The sequence below is a fragment of the Globicephala melas genome, chromosome 1 (assembly GCF_963455315.2).
Source record: "Globicephala melas chromosome 1, mGloMel1.2, whole genome shotgun sequence".
Taxonomy (NCBI): Eukaryota; Metazoa; Chordata; class Mammalia; order Artiodactyla; family Delphinidae; genus Globicephala; species Globicephala melas.
The window spans coordinates 113,955,602-113,972,750 of record NC_083314.1 but is presented as its reverse complement, the minus strand read 5'-3'; the positions used below and the strand labels follow the sequence as shown (position 1 = coordinate 113,972,750).

General features: G+C 38.5%; 1 protein-coding gene and 1 pseudogene across 1 annotated transcript in view; both read left to right on the top strand.

Moving 5' to 3' along the window:
- The window catches only part of SPATA1 (spermatogenesis associated 1), an 84,517-nt gene extending 69,529 nt beyond the window's left edge, over positions 1-14,988 (top strand). The window contains exon 12 of the mRNA XM_060303483.2: positions 14,855-14,988. The gene's annotated coding sequence lies outside the window, so the exon portion shown is untranslated. The remainder of the gene's footprint in view (positions 1-14,854) is intronic.
- LOC138842292 (transmembrane protein 258 pseudogene) lies at positions 14,861-15,789 on the top strand (annotated as a pseudogene).
- Positions 15,790-17,149: the final 1,360 nt, after the last annotated feature.

Here is a 17,149-nt window from a genome sequence, read left to right as displayed (position 1 = left end):
CGCTAGCAAAGATCAATAAAACTAAAAGCTGTTCTTTGAGAAGATAAACAAAATTGATTAGCCAGACTCATCAAGAAAAAAAGGGGGAAGACTCAAATCAATAGAATTAGAAATGAAAAAGGAGAAGTAACAACTGACACTGCAGAAATACAAAGAATCATGAGAGATTACTACAAGCAAATCTATGCCAATAAAATGGACAACCTGGAAGAAATGGACTAATTCTTACAAATTCACAACCTTCCAAGACTGAGCCGGGAAGAAATCGAAAATATGAACAGACCAATCACAAGTAATGAAATTGAAACTGTGATTTAAAATCTTCCAATAAACCAAAGCCCAGGACCAGACGGCTTCACAGGCGAATTAAACATTTAGAGAAGAGCTAACACCTATCCTTTTCAAACTCTTCCAGTGTATAGCACAGGGAGGAACACTCCCAAACTCATTCTATGAGGCCACCATCACCCTGTTACCAAAACCAGACAAAGCTGTTACAAAGAAAGAAAACTACAGGCCAATATCACTGATGAAAATAGATGCAAAAATCCTGAACAAAATACTAGCATACAGAATCCAACAACACATTAAAAGGATCATACACCATGATCAACTGCAGTTTATCCCAGGATTGCAAGGATTCCTCAGTATACGGAAATCAATCAATCTGATACACCATATTAACAAATTGAATGAGAGAAACCATATGATCATCTCAATAGATGCAGAGAAACCTTTTGCTAAAATTCAACACCGATTTATGATAAAAACACTCCAGAAACTAGGCATAGATGTAACTTACCTCAACATAATAAAGGCCATATATGACAAACCCACAGCCAACATCATCCTCAATGGTGAAAAACTGAAACATTTTCCACTAAGACCAGGAACAAGACAAAGTTGCCCAGTCTCACCACTATTTTTCAACATAGTTTTGGAAGTTTTAGCTACAGCAATCAGAGAAAAAAAAAGAAATAAAAGGAATCCAGATCAGAAAAGAAGAAGTAAAGCTGTCATTGTTTGCAGATGACATGATACTATACATAGAGAATGCTAAAGAAGCTACCAGAAAACTACTAGAGCTAATCAATGAATTTGGTAAAGTTTCAGGATACAAAATTAATGCCCAGAAATCTCTTGCATTCCTATACACTAATGATGAAAAATCCAAAAGTGAAATTAAGAATATTCCCATTTACCATTGCAACAAAAAGAATAAAATGCCTAGGAATAAACCTACCTAAGGAGATAAAAGACCTGTTTGCAGAAAATTATAAGACACTGATAAAAGAAATTAAAGATGATACAAATAGATGGAGAGATATACCATGGTCTTGGATTGGAAGAATCAGCATTGTGAAAATGACTATTTTACCCAAAGCAATCTATGGATTTAGTGCAATCCCTGTTAAACTACCACTGGCATTTTTCACAGAACTAGAACAAAAAATTTCACAATTTGTATGGAAACACAAAAGACCCCAAATAGCCAAAGCAATCTTGAAGAAAAACAGAGCTGGAGGAATCACGGTCCCTGACTTCAGACTATACTACAAAGCTACAGTAATCAAGACAATATGGTACTGGCACAGAAACAGAAATATAGATCAATGGAACAGGATAGAAAGCCCAGAGGTAAACCCACGCACATATGGTAAACTTATCTTTGATAAAGGGAGCAAGAATATACAATGGAGAAAAGACAGCCTCTTCAATAAGTGGTGCTGGGAAAACTGGACAGCTACATGTAAAACAATGAAATTAGAACACTCCTTAACACCATACAAAAAAATAAACTCAAAATGGATTAAAGACCTAAATGTAAGGCCAGACACTATAAAACTCTTAGAGGAAAACATAGGCAGAACACTCTCTGACATACATCACAGCATTTTATTTCTCCTAGAGAAATAAAACCAAAAATGAACAAATGGGACCTAATGAAACTTAAAAGCTTTTGCACAGCAAAGGAAATCATAAAAAAGATGAAAAGACAACCCTCAGAATGGGAGAAAATATTTGCAAATGAAGCAACTGACAAAGGGCTAATCTCCAAAATTTACAAGCAGCTCATGCAGCTCAATATCAGAAAAACAAACAACCCAATCCAAAAATGGGCAGAAGACCTAAATAGACATTTCTCCAGAGAAGATATAGAGATTGCCAACAAACACATGAAAGAATACTCAACATCATGAATCATTAGAGAAATGCAAATCAAAACTACAATGAGATATCATCTCATACCAGTCAGAATGGCCATCATCAAAAAATCTACAAACAATAAATGCTGGAGAGGGTGTTGGTGGGAATGTAAATTGGTACAGCCACTTTGGAGAACAGTATGGAGTTTCCTTAAAAAAGTAAAAATAGAACTACCATATGACCCAGCAATCCCACTACTGGGCATATACCCTGAGAAAACCACAATTCAAAAAGAGTCATGTACCACAATGTTCATTGCAGCTGTATTTACAATAGCCAGGAAATGGAAGCAACCCAAGTGTCCATCAACAGAGGAATGGATAAAGAAGATGTGGCATATATATACAATGAAGTATTATTCAGCCATAAAAAGAAATGATTTTGAGTTATTTGTAGTGAGGTGGATGGACCTAGAGTCTGTCAGAGTGAAGTAAGTCAGAAAGAGAAAAACAAACACTGTATGCTAACACATATATATGGAATCTAAAAAAAAAAAAAAAATGGTCATGAAGAACCTAGGGGCAACACGGGAATAAAGATGCAGACCTACTAGAGAATGGACTTGAGGACACGGGGAGGGGAAAGGGTAAGCTGGGACAAAATGAGAGTGGCATGGACACATATACACTACCAAATGTAAAATAGATAGCTAGTGGGAAGCAGCCGCATAGCACAGGGAGATCAGCTTGGTGCTTTGTGACCACCTAGAGGGGTGGGATATGGAGGGTGGGAGGGAGGGAGCTGCAGGAGGGAAGAGATGTGGAGATATATGTATATGTGTAACTGATTCACTTTGTTATAAAGCAGAAAGTAACACAAAATTGGAAAGCAATTATACTCCAATAAAGATGTTAAAAATTTTAAAAATGTAATTTATCCAATCCTGGCTTATAGCTTGGTTTTTTCTCCCTCATGTTCCTTTCCAGTGCAAGAAAAAGATTACCATAAGTTGTTCTGGCATGAACAAGAACTAGACAGCAATGGCATTAGTTTACTTTCCTTAAATCCCATCTCTATTGCCTAGGTGATCCTAGCCAGAGCTTGCTTTCTTCATCAATGAAAGATGTGTTCCTTTCAGAATTAGAATTTACTGGAGGAATAAGACCTGTCTTATATTTGGGGGACAATATGAATTTAAATTGGTAGGTTTCTGGTAGAATCTTTAAACTAAGGCAAATAAACTAGTAAGTATGATATCTTTGCATAAAATAGAACTCTACACTGCTGTAATTTTAAGTGGGGAAGCAGAGCCCAAGGCATCACAAATCAAGTAAAATTTTAACATAGTCTCCAGTTGATAAGTGAAGCTTCATTAAATGCCATCTAACGAAAACTAAAATAGGATGTAAAGGGAAGCAATTAAAATGATCATTTGAAGAATTCTGAAAGCAGGCAGACTCAATTTGAAAAACATTGGAATGGGGGAAAAAAGCAATGGAATCATATACAGAATGGTTAGCCTAATTTAGCCCAGATTTATTTGATAAAGTTCCATTGGTCATCTTCATAAGGTTTACCTTACCAAATGGTGATTATTAACAAAATTATAGGGTCGGAAACAGGTCCCATTTAAATTACCTAGAAAGTGAATAATAGCCAAATGACCAAAAGGCTCTTTAGTATGGATTTTTTAAAATGACACTTTTAATTATTAATAACATTATTTGTGATCATGTTGATATTAATGATATAATCATTAATAGCAACAATATAAATATTTTTAATTGCATGTTCCTGTTTACAAAACACTTTAATATAAATAGATTATATATACTATATTTATAATATATTTGTATATTATCTCATTAAAACATGTCCAGTGAATAATTACAGAATTAGATCATAGTATCTATCTAGTATATTCCAAATAGATTTTGGAAGCCCAGTCCTTAAACCTGGTGGCATGATTACTACCAACTGTAATCCCTTTCCTTTGCGAAGATGCCAAAGAATTCCCTTTTTCCCCCTCACTCTCACTGCTGCCAAGGATGGTTTTGCTTAATTGGCTCTGTGCTTAGTGCTGCTGAGGCTGTATTTGCCCCCTTGAGTGCATCGCTGCTGTTGCTGCTCTTACTTCCACCTACTGCTTATTTTGCCCAAAATAATTTGTTTGTTGGGCTTTGCTTTCTTTCTGTTTAATTCCAAGAGTGTTTTTCGTCTTGCTGCAGCCGAGGAGATGCTGAGGCTGCCACGGCTGTGACTTTGCTACTGAGGGTCTTCTTGTGGGAAAGCTGAACCCTGGTCCTCACTGGGGCACTGCCTATGCTGCCCCTATGCTGTGTTTGCTCTTTGTTTGGAGGTCCATGTCCCAGTTTTTGTCTTGCTCTTTCCAGAATATGTCACAGAAAATGTTAACATTTTCGATAGAGACTTGGATGGGATTTTCCTCCAGCCTCAGTTGAATTTCAGTCATTGTCATGTTTGGAGATGCATGCTTATGTCGGCCAAGCTTGGTTTTAGTTTTATGCTGTAAGTAAAACTGAAATTTATGATGATGATGATGTTGATTAATAAACAGGCCGCAGAGCAGAGTAAGAGCTCAAGTTCTGTAATAATAGACAGCTGAGTTCAAATCTCAGTTCTGCCCAGTTCTAATCATTTGACCATGAGATTCTTAATTAACTCTCTGAATTTTTTTTTCTCCTCTATGAAACAGACAACAGTAGCATTATTCTCCTAGGGCACTATGAGAATCCCATGAAAGAAAGGAAGTGCATGTAAAACACTTTGTTTACTACTTGACGCATAGTAATAGTAATTTTCATTACTGGAGTATTATATTCTACCCACAACTAATAGTGTGTTTTTGTACATACAAATATTACATAAGTTTTGGTTTCATAATTAAATGAATAAATTAATATTATTAACATATGGTACCTCTAAAATCTTGTTGAATGAAATTGTAAAATTTAAAATTTGCATATCCTTTTTTTAAAGAACAAAATATTATTAGTTGATAAAACTCTGGAAGATTGATGCCATCAGAGCTAATAGGAAAGATTTCTGGCCTAGAAAAAATTTCCTCTGATAGATCTTAAAATGAAGCAAATGCAATTGTCCCTCTGGGTGGAAAAATCAAACACAAATAATGATTTGTACGTAAGAACTTAAAGAGGAATAAAAATAAAATTCATCAATATTCATTTATTGATTCATTTGTATATACTATTTAGTAAATATATATTGAATATTACAATTGTCCTAAGCTTATTCTATAGTAATCTAATTAATCTAATTATTTTCTGGTATTGAAATGGCTGCATTGGGCTGAGGCCTGGAAAAGGGCTGTGGGACTTGGGGGTCAGAAGAAGCCCATCCTAGGGCTTCCCTGGTGGCGCAGTGGTTGAGAATCTGCCTGCCAATGCAGGGGGCACGGGTTTGAGCCCTGGTCTGGGAAGATCCCACATGCCGCGGAGCAACTAGGCCCGTGAGCCACAGCTACTGAGCCTGCGCGTCTGGAGCCTGTGCTCCGCAACAAGAGAGGCCGCGATGGTGAGAGGCCCGCGCACAGCGATGAAGAGGGGCCCCCGCTTGCCACAACTAGAGAAAACCCTCACACAGAAACAAAGACCCAACACAGCCATAAATTAATTAATTAATTAATTTTTTTTAAAAAAAAGCCCATCCTAGGGCTCAGCATCTGCTCATAGGATGCCTGGGACTGCAGTCAAATGCAGAAGTGGCTACTTGTTTTGGGCCTTCTTTGCTGGACCCCCTCATCTTCCTGACCTCTAGATGCTGCAGTGTCCCAGGGCTCAATCTTTGACTTCTTTTCCTCTCAATCCACACTTGCTTTTTGAGTGATTTTATCCAGTCCCATGACACTGAATACAATCTATATGCTTATGATTCCTAACTTTATATCTTCACCCTCATAACTCACCTGAGCACATTTAATTTGCACATTTAATGGCCTACTCCGTATTTCCATCTGGGGGTTCAAGAGGTATCTCAAGCTCACCCTGTTGAAATAGAGCCCCTGATTTACATCCCATACCTGGTCCTGTTCCAGTGTTCCCCATCTTAGTAAGTAATCCCTTATCCAATCACCAAATTACTCAGGCCAAAGACCTCTCTGTCTCTCCCTGTCTCTCTCTCTCTCTCTCTCTCTCTCATACCATATCTAACCCATCATCTATAAACTCTCCTCCCAATCATTTCTCACCTCCTCCACCAATACCTTAGTCCAAATAACTATCATCTTTTTGTGTGTCCACTATAGTAGCCCCCATTTGAATATCTGCTTCTAGAGGCCCTAGGTCTCTGCCTTCTGCCTGTCACTGAGCTTCAGTCTTCGCTTGCTAATTCAGTGGCCTTCTTTCTAGTCTTTATCTCAACCTTGTTCTTGCTTCAGGGTCCCTGCATTTGCTATTCCCTCTTCTTGGAACACTCTTATGCAAGCTTCTTGTGGCTTTTTCCATCACTTGTTTCAGGTCTCTGCTCATCTGTCACCTCCTCATCTATCCATTCCATAGTTGTGGAATGGATAAATGACTGTCTCTACTTCCCTCCCACCTGGGGAACATGGTATCATGGACAGGTTGAAGATCGGATCCTTGACTTTTTGACAATATTTACTGAGCTCTTACATTCAAGGCACAAAGCTGGAAGGTTTTTTTCTTTATGTTCTTTATCATATTTAATCTATAAACCCTACAAAGTAGGTATTCTTATTGTCATTATTATTATCTCCTATTTTACAGATGAGGAAACTGAACTCAGCAAGGTTTAATAATTCAACCGAGACAGCTAGCAAGAGATAGATAGTGTTGGGAAGGGTAGTTATGCAGTTTGTTGATGCTTGCACAGCTGCCAAAGTGTGCCTTGGGCCTAGAACATTTCCTTACATGGAGATGAGGAGCCCTCACAGCCTATGTTGGGTGTATCACCTTGTTTGGGAATATAATGTTCCTGTTCTGAGTTTAAAGTGTACTTCTTTGTTCTGCTTCAAGTGTATGCATCACACGGGACCTGGCTAAACACATTGCTCTATCTGTTTGGTCTTGGTGAGGAGGAAACAGGGTCCTTCACTGGCAACACAGAGGGGTGCTGGCAGACCATCTTCCAGCATCAGCTACACAGCAAGACCCACTGGCCTTGGGGAACTGACACTATTGAAGCAAAGCATTGCTCCATCCAGTGTCTGTGTGAGTCATGTCTTTCGTGGTGACCCCAACACCTGCAAACGGTGCAGTGGGTTGACATCTTGGGACAGCTGCTCCTGGTGGGAGGCATTGTCATCTCTTTGCTATCTTCCATGCAGGGCCCTCTTCCCTGGTGGTGGTAACAGGTGTTAGTTGCTCTACTCTCAGTAACTCTAAGCTAATTATCTCCAATTTCAAAGTGCTACTCTTTTTTTTTAAATTTATTTTATTCAAGTATAGTTGATTTACAATGTTGTGTTAATTTCTGCTGTACAGCAAAGTGGCTCAGTTACATATACACACACATATGTATTATTTTTCATATTTTTCTCCATTATGGTTTATCACAGGATACTGAATACAGTTCCCTGTGCTATACAGTAGCACCTTGTTGTTTTATCCATTCTCTATATAATAGCTTGCATCTGCTAATCCCAAACTCCCAATACATCCATCCCCCAACCCCTTCTTCCCCTTGGCAACCACAAGTCTGTTCTGATGTCTGGGTGTCTGTTTCATAGATAAGTTCATTTGTGTCATATTTTAGATTCCACATATAGGTGATATCATATGGTATTTGTCTTTCTCTTTCTGACTTACTTGACTAAGTATGATAATCTCTAGTTGCATCCATGTCACTGCAAATGACATTATTTCATTCTTTTTTTATGGTTGAGTAATATCATTGTTTATATGTACCTCAAAGTGCTACTCTTAAGCATTATTCCATGTTCTCTCCCCACCCTTCTTCTAAGTGCAGTTGCTTCTCCTTATTTGTGGTAGTTGTTTTATAAAGTCACCACAAACACTGAATTAGCAAATAGTAAATCATTGCTCTTAGAGGAAATATAGGGTTAAGTTCCTGCAAGCCTCTGGTCACAACATTTTCTTCAATAAATCAATATATAACCTTGTTTTATGTGTGTTTCTGTTTAGACTCCTTTTTAAATATACAGTTGATTTGTTAACATTAAAATAATAGCCAATATCATTATACCTCAGGCCAGAATGAAGTTTATCTACACACATATTTTCTCTGTAAGGCAGTTCACAGCCTTCTTGTGTTCAGGAACATTAGATGACACTTCAGCACTATGATTTGGTCCATTTTGAATAGCAAAATCAACAACATACAGCACAAAAGTGCAAACAAAGTGGTACTAAATAGACCATGGAAAGGATACAGTGTGAGAAATGATACAGGATAGGAGAGCATCACCTTGTTTGACCTCAGCTGGGGATGTGCACATCAGGCAACTCAAATTTTTCACACATGTTTGTGAATGACTGTGAAAGCACTGGGTGTGCTGATTTTGGTGTAACAAACACATTTTAGTGTGTATGTGAATTCACAAATGCAGAATTTGCAAGTAGTAAGGATCAAGTGACTGTAAATGCTTCTTAACCACTTCAGGTTTACAGATTTCTTTAAGAATTTGATAAAAGTTTCTAACCAGAAAAATGCACTGTTCACATATACACACAAATCTTACATGAAATTCACTTGTGAATTCCAAAGAACCCCAGGTTAAAACTCCTGTCCTCATGCATTTTGTCTGATTCATCTTCATGGAATTTCTTTGAAGTTGGTAGGGACAGAACATAGAGTGATGAGCTCATTTGCCCCGGTTACATCACTGACAGCAATTACATAATTGCCCAGGATTACATAAATAGCATCCCCAGGCAGCCAGAGAGACTGTTACTGAACCAAATTGGTCTGCTCACCCAACACACAGCAAAGCCAATCTACTGACATCAGGTTGTGGTGAAGGAAAATACAGTGTTTATTACAGCGCACCAAGTGAAGAATACAGGTAGCTAATGCCCCAAAGACCCGAACTCCCTGATGACTTTTAGGAATAGGTTTTTAAAGACAAAGTGAGGGGAGTGACATTTGTGGGGAACGTAATCAGCTCATGCACAATTTTCTGATTATTGGGTGGTGAGGTAACCAGGTGAGACCACAGGGGTTAACATTATCAATCTTCAGGCTCCAGCTCATCTGGGGGGTATATGTTCTCAGGGTCATGATTCTTCATCTGGTTAGGATATGGTTTCTCTAAAACAACTGAGGAATGTGTATTAGACTTTACCTTTACCTGAGACAGAACTGGGAGTGCTTGGGGGATGACTTGTTTAAGCTACGGTTATTTCCCTGCCTGACTGTGCTATCTTTGTCTCTGTACTACTTACCTGCACCAGGAAGGCCTCCACATAGGTCTCCTCTATTTCAAGACCACTCCTGGAAATTGAAGTGCTATTTTCAGGGAACTTGCCTTTATTATGAGGTGGTCTCTTAAACATCTCTACTTTGGGACTCATCATCATCATTCTTGTGTGCAGTTGTCCCACCCTTACAAGTGGACAACTGCATAAGTTTTAAAGTGGCCTGATATCCAACGTTTATGTCAGATTCAGTCTTTTCAATTTTGTAATCTGTAAGAACTACACACCCAACACAGGCTTTAGCAAATAATCACTCTCTGAACTTTCTTATGTTTCTGCTGATGGAGGGTGGGGTGATGCAGAGGAGACTAACAAAAAAAAAGTTTACTCTATTTTTGAGGTCCATTTTATCTTTTTTATTTTTTGTGGTTTTTTTTTTGTTTGCAGTCCATTTTAAAAGCTGGTTTCCTTTCCTAATTTTTTCTTGCCCATGTGAATAGTTTGATGGATTTCTATTCCCTGGAAATAAACCATGCCAGTGGAACCAAGTCATCTCATCCCTAAAATAAGGGACTAAGTTTAGAGTTTCCAGTGTCTCTTTTGTTCTAACATCCCATGGTTGTCTGATTCTATCTCAGAAGGATTCTGGAAGGCAGAAAGAGGCCAACCAACCAGGATTAAACATGTTCTTCAGAATGTTTGCACTTTAGCAATTAAATATGAAAACATTCTCAATCTCTTACCAAGTCTCACAAGAACAGTGAGAGAATTAATTTCCAAAAATATTGAGAAAAGTAGAGATTTAAGAAATGAAATACTAAGGTTTTATATAATGATGCATATTTCATGCAAAAAATGAAATATTTTGAAACCAAATATCCATGTGAATGACTTTCTAAGAGCAAAATAAAAAGTAACCTCTTTGCCAGAATCAGAACCTTTGGGGGGCATCACTACAGCAGACACACATTGCTGCATTGAATATATTTTGGAGATGACAATGTTATAAGCATCTTGAGAGATAACAAGTGTGACTTTTTAAAAACAGTAGCAATATCAATGAGTACAATATACGATCAAGCTTCTTTTCTCTAGAAGTTAATTCTACTGATTAGAAAGGATCATACAGAATATAATTTTGAATGCTGTCAGGAAATAGAAGTTTTCTATAAATCCAATTTCTGAAGACAGCATATACTGTACAACTGTGTATTCAGGGATGAGGGGGAGAATCTCATTCACTCACATAGTACCAGATATTTTTGTTAATTCTATGTTCTACGACTTGATTCTATGTCACTTTGTAGCAGTAAACAAATCATACTTAAGAATGGTAAAATCTTAAAAATAGGATAATGAAGTCAGCTGGAGCCTTGGCTGAACAGCTTGCAAGATTTCATTAGAGCTGTTTTAGAGATAACCTCCCTCAACTGGCACCATCCCTCTCCTACCAGTGTAAGATAAGGATCTTGAAAAAATAGGGAGAAGAGTTTGAGAAGGATAGGTGTTAGCTCTTTGGAAGACCTAAATAGACATTTCTCCAAAGAAGATATACAGATTGCCAACAAACACGTGAAAGGATGCTCAACATCACTAATCATTAGAGAAATGCAAATCAGAACTACAATGAGGTATCACCTCACACTGGTCAGAATGGCCATCACCAAAAAATCTACAAACAATAAATGCTGGAGAGGGTGTGGAGAAAAGGGAAACCTCTTGCACTGTTGGTGGGAATGTAAATTGATACAGCCACTATGGAGAACAGTATGGAGGTTCCTTAAAAAAGTAAAAATAGAACTACCATACTACCCAACAATCCCACTACTGGGCATATACCCTGAGAAAACCATAATTCAAAGAGCCATGTACCACATGTTCACTGCAGCTCTATTTACGATAGCCAGAACATGGAAGCAACCCAAGTGTCCATCGACAGATGAATGGATAAAGATGTGGCACATATATACAATGGATATTACTCAGCCATAAAAAGAAATGAAATTAAGTTATTTGTAGTGAGGTGGATGGACCTAGAGTCTGTCATACAGAGTGAAGTAAATCAGAAAGAGAAAAACAAATACCATATGCTAACACATATATATGGAATCTTAAAAAAAAAGTTCTGATGAACCTAGGGGCAGGACAGGAATAAAGACTCAGACATAAACAGTGGACTTGAGGACATGGGGAGAGGGGGAAGTGTAAGCTGGGACGAAGTGAGAGAGTAGCATTGACATACATACACTACCAAATGTAAAATAGATAGCTAGTGGGAAGCAGCTGCATAGCACAGGGAGATCAGTTTGGTGCTTTGTGACCACCTAGAGGGGTGGGATAGGGAGGGTGGGAGGGAGGCACAAGAGGGAGGGTATATGGGGATATATGTATATGTATAGCTGATTCACTTTGTTACACAGCAGAAACTAACACACCCTTGTAAAGCAATTATACTCCAATAAAGATGTTAAAAATAATAATAATAAATAAAATAAAATAAAAATAAGGAGAGAGCCCCTGAGATTACAAGCATTCTTGTAATGCTGGAGAAAGTCACCAGTTGGCACAGTGTAGAAGTCCCCACACCCACATGATAATGGGATTGTCTATGGAAACATCGGAAGACCCTAACTGAAACTTTCTCCACTTTGGTTAGTCCAAACAAAGAACACCCTTTCTGTCAGCACAAATAAGAGTCTAGACATCCTCAGAAAATATAGTTTCTTTAGCTATCACCAAACCTTCCCCTCTACCTGTTTCTTATAACCATTTCTTGACATCCACATGGACCTTCTTAATTCCTCATTCAAGTTTGTAGTACATAACAGATTCAATGATCTATCAGGTTATTATTTAACAAATATATATTGAGTGTCTTCTACTTTCCAGGCACTCTGCTAGGCAGGGATGTAACAGTAAACAAAGCCAGTCCATCTATTATGGAGGTTGATCCAACAAGGGCTGGAAAGGGAGCCAGTACAACAGAGTCAGGGAGACACCACAGGAGAAGCACAGCAGGCTGGGCACACAGAAGAACACCAAATTCAGTCTTAGGTGGTCAGTGAAGGAAAAGAATATTAATAAACATCTCTTAAATAGTGTTCACTGTATGCCAGACATCATTCCAAGTGCTTTATACCACTGTTTAATTCATTTGAGGATTTCAATGATGCTAAGTGAAGAGCCAACTTGCAAAGTGAGGAGAGAGGTCACTGGAGCATTCCAGGCAAAAAGAACAGCAGGTGCAAAGGCCCAGAGGTAAGAGAGCATGAAAGAGAAATAGACACAGTGGTGCCCCGGAAGCAGCTCATGCCAGCTCACCAGATCTAACTGTTAAGTATTCAGGAATTTTGTAAGCTAGTAACTGTTGGTAGCTCAAAATTGGCCACAACAGAAGTATTTATATTATGGAAGATCGCAAATCAATCAGCATTGTTTTTGTGTTTTGTTTTATGTATTTTTTGAGAACCATTTATCAGTGCATCACTGATCCTGAGGTACAGGAAATAATAACCTGAAATTCTTTGTTTGCATGTTTATCTTGGCATCAAATTCTATGCGCAAAGTTATTTGCATTTTTTAATGGAGTTCAAGGTCATTTTGTTGACAGACATGATTACAATGGTGTGCCATCATCTTCAAAACAGAAAAAAGATGGCATGTTAAAATATCATATGAACATCATTTACATTTCATTGGCATTTTGACCCAATTTAAACTGAACAACGAGATCCCTACATTGTATCTCAAATATACGTAACATCTTCTATCTCAGTAGCTTAAGCTAATCTAGCCCTCTCAAATTATAAAACCCCTCTTGTTGTCATGATGCATAGATAATAGCAATTTTTACATCCAGATGAGATGTAGAGTCTATGCATAAAGCACAATGATCTTAAAACTCTTAGGAAATCATTTAGGGCAAGGAGGAAAATGCCCCCAATTCTCCTCACCATGAAGTAACATTAAAATGCACATCCAAGGCAGATGGAAGCAGCCCTGAGAGGAAGAAGCTTTTGCTGATCAAGAGCAATGTTTTAAGTTTAACTGAGGAAAAAAAACACTGTCTAAAAGTGGCAACATTCAGTAGCAAAGAAATGCTGTGTTTCTCGTGAATATCTCTGTTCACGCATTGCTGAGACCTAGAATATGACGAGGGGGTGTAAGCTTTGCTACAGGGGAAACCCTGAAACGTAGAAATCATATCGTCAAGCATGAAGAATGACTGGGTCCAGAGCAAGCAGAAGCTTCTACCGAGAAGGGAGATCACTTTTTTCTGCTTTTCTGTGGCTTCCATGCTTTTCCCTGGGTCTGCAGCAAGTTCATACACCAGGTTATTTATGTGTTCATATATTTATTCAGACTTTTAAAAATTGCTGTGCAAATCCTCCACTCAAAATTCCCAGAAATACATTTATAGATTTTAAAAACAACTCACTGAAAGACAACATTTTTTGGCGGTATAGTTGATTTACAACATTATATTAGTTTTAGGTATACAACATAGTAATTCAGCGTTTTTATAGATTATACTTCATTTATAATTATTATAAAATATTGGCTGTATTTCCTGTGCTATACATTATCCTTGTAGTTTATTTATTTTATACATATTAGCTGTACCTCTTAACCCTCTACCCCTATCTTGCCCCTCCCCCTTGCCTCTTCTCACTAGTAACCACTAGTGAGTTACTAGTTATAAGTCTGTCTGACTTATTTCACTTAGCATAATACCTTCCAGGTCCATCCATGTTGTTACAAATGGCAAAATTTCATTCTTTTATATGGCTGAGTAGTATTCCATTGTGTGTGTGTGTGTGTGTGTGTGTGTGTGTGTGTGTGTATACCATGTCTTCTTTATCCATTCATCTGTTGATGGACACTTGGGTTGCTTCCCTATCTTGGCTATTGTAAATAGTGCTGCTGTGAACATTGGGGTGCCTATACCTTTTGGAATTAGTGTTTTTGTTTTCTCCAGATATATACCCAGGAGTGGAATTGCTGGATCATATGTTAGGTCTATATTTAGTTGTTTGAGGAACCTCCATACTGTTTTCCATAGTGGCTGTACCAATTTACATTCCCTCCAACAATGTACAAGGGTTCCCTTTTCTTTACCTCCTTGCCAACATTTGTTATTTGTGGTCTTTTCGATGATGGCCATTCTGACATGTGTGAGGTGATATCATCATTTTGATTTGCATTTCTCTGATAATTAGTGGTGTTCAGTATCTTTTCATGTGCCTGTTGGCCATCTGTATGCTGAAAGACAACTTTTGTCTTGTCTACCATCTTTCCCATTCAGAGCTCACTGTTTTTTTTTTTAACAGGATCATTCTGGGCAGTCTTCCTGATGCCATCACAGCCTCTGCCTGAACCCCAACAGGAAGGTCCAAAGCAGCAGGTGCAAACCCAGACGGGGAAAACTGGTGGATTACTCTGTGTCCAGAAAAATGGAGCTCAAGGCCACGAACAGATACACCATCCCAGGGAACCTTGCTGTCTTCCCCTATCTGACTATGGGGCTGCTAGCTATTGGCTGGTTCTTCACTCGCTGGTACTTTGTTTATGAAGCCACCTCCACCAAGCACTCTCATGATATGTACAAAAAGCTTCTCATCTCCTTGGTGGCCTTGCTATTCATTGACTTTGGAGTTCTCTTCCTGTTACTCTGGGTTGGCACCTACATATGAGCTCCTAAGGGATCCAACCAGGTAGATTCATTGAATCTTGGTTTTTGTAAATTATTTTTTTTTAACTGTTGCTGGAAGTGTCCCACCTGCTGCTCACAGTAAAGGCAGATGTGGAAAGAGAAAGAAAGTAGAAAGAAAGAAAGAAGACAGGAAGAAGAAGAAGAAGAAGAGAAAGAAAGAAAGAAAGAAAAAGAGAGAGAGAGAGAGAGAGAGAAAGAAGAAAGAAAGAGGAGGAAGGGACGGAGGGAAGGAGGAAAGAAGGAAGGAAGGAATTAGGAAGGAAAGAAAGAAATCCTGAATAGGAACTTCAGAATAAGTTTGATGCTGGTAAGCTGCCCAGCATTGCCCCTGACCTTCAGAACTAGGACCACGTCATCCTCATAGCATTTACTCAGGGCCACAGCTGCAAAGTCATGGAAACCTGCAAAGCAAGCCCATCATCAGACAATAAAAATCATAATAGCACTTATGATGTGCCAGGCACTGTTGATTTAGTCATTAAAAAAAAAAAAAAAGCAAAACTACCTTTTGTGGTAATGCTATTATTATCCCTCATTAGAATTCTCTAAAAAGGCCCCCCAAATACCCATAAGTAATACATGGATCAGAGTTTATCCAAAATAAATGTCATAAGCTTCCGGCTAGCCCTAATCTGCACTCCATTAAATATGGCTTTGCCTGTGCTGATGACACTAGTTGTTAGTTAATTCTAAGGGAAGGAAAACAAGTCAGTGTTTAGGGTGTGAACTGACAGATGGGTTAGCAATTCAAATCTTTCTCAAGTCAGGGGTTTTTATTTTATCTCCACAGCTACAGCCTATGTACAGCACCCCACCTCTCAGTCCCCCATTTCTAGAGCTCTTCTGTGGCTTAATTTTGAATGACTTGTCTTGGGTCATCTGTCTTGAGTAGTATTTGTATAGTATCAGCATCTACCAGCAGGTGTCTCTAGGTCACTGAAGGAGCTACATTAGATTTTGGAGAAGGAAAGAATAAAAAAGGTATTTGGGACACAACGAGGCATGAAGCAAATACCAAGTGATGCCCTACTCCAGGACCAACCCCAAACCTCCAGGTGGCAATTATAAGTGAGTGAGTAAGTGTGTGTGTGTGTTTGTGTGTGTGTGTGTATGTACACACACACATCCACCCTTCCCTTCAATGCACATATAAGGAAAAAATATAACTTGGAACATTAGGAAACATTTAGAGCAGCCATAGAACAAATTGCAGAAATATGGATAGATGCAATACAAGTCATCTTAAAGCCTTCAAATGCCCTGCTTTTGTCTGATGTCTGTAGAAATTTGCATTTATAAACAAGAGAGTCTTTGAATGAGTATGTTAGGCTAAACCCTGCTTTCTCTGATCTTCTTGGCATGGACAGCTAAAGATAGACTCCAAAATTAGTTAGACATCAGGGACTGTGCCTTGGCTACACTGGGTGAGCACTGTACAGATTTGGTAGGACAGAGATCATTCTGTGAGCTTCCAGTTTCTGGAAACTCAGAGTAAAGACCCTGGAGATGAAGCAAGTTCTGGACTCTACATCTGGATTTCCAAAGACTCACAACCGCTTTTAAAAATCTATGATTGCTATCTCAATGATACCAATCACCCAAAGAACAGTGTTAGGACAGGATGAAGTCACCTTACAATACTTGAACATAGAGGATCCGTATCCTACAAGAGCCAGTGTGTGAAATGGAGTCTTTCCAAATGAGTGGGGTAGTCACCAGTTCCCACCAAAGAGAGAGTGGGGTGGTTGAAAGAAGGGCCTTGAGTGGCTCACTCATGGTCACTCTTAACTAGATAACACAGATAATTTGATTGAAACACGAGCTTTTCCGACGAATACTTAACAATGATGGCTATGAACTGATACTATTTTATTGTTTCATGGTAGTTAGCAATGTACAGTCAGAACCAGAA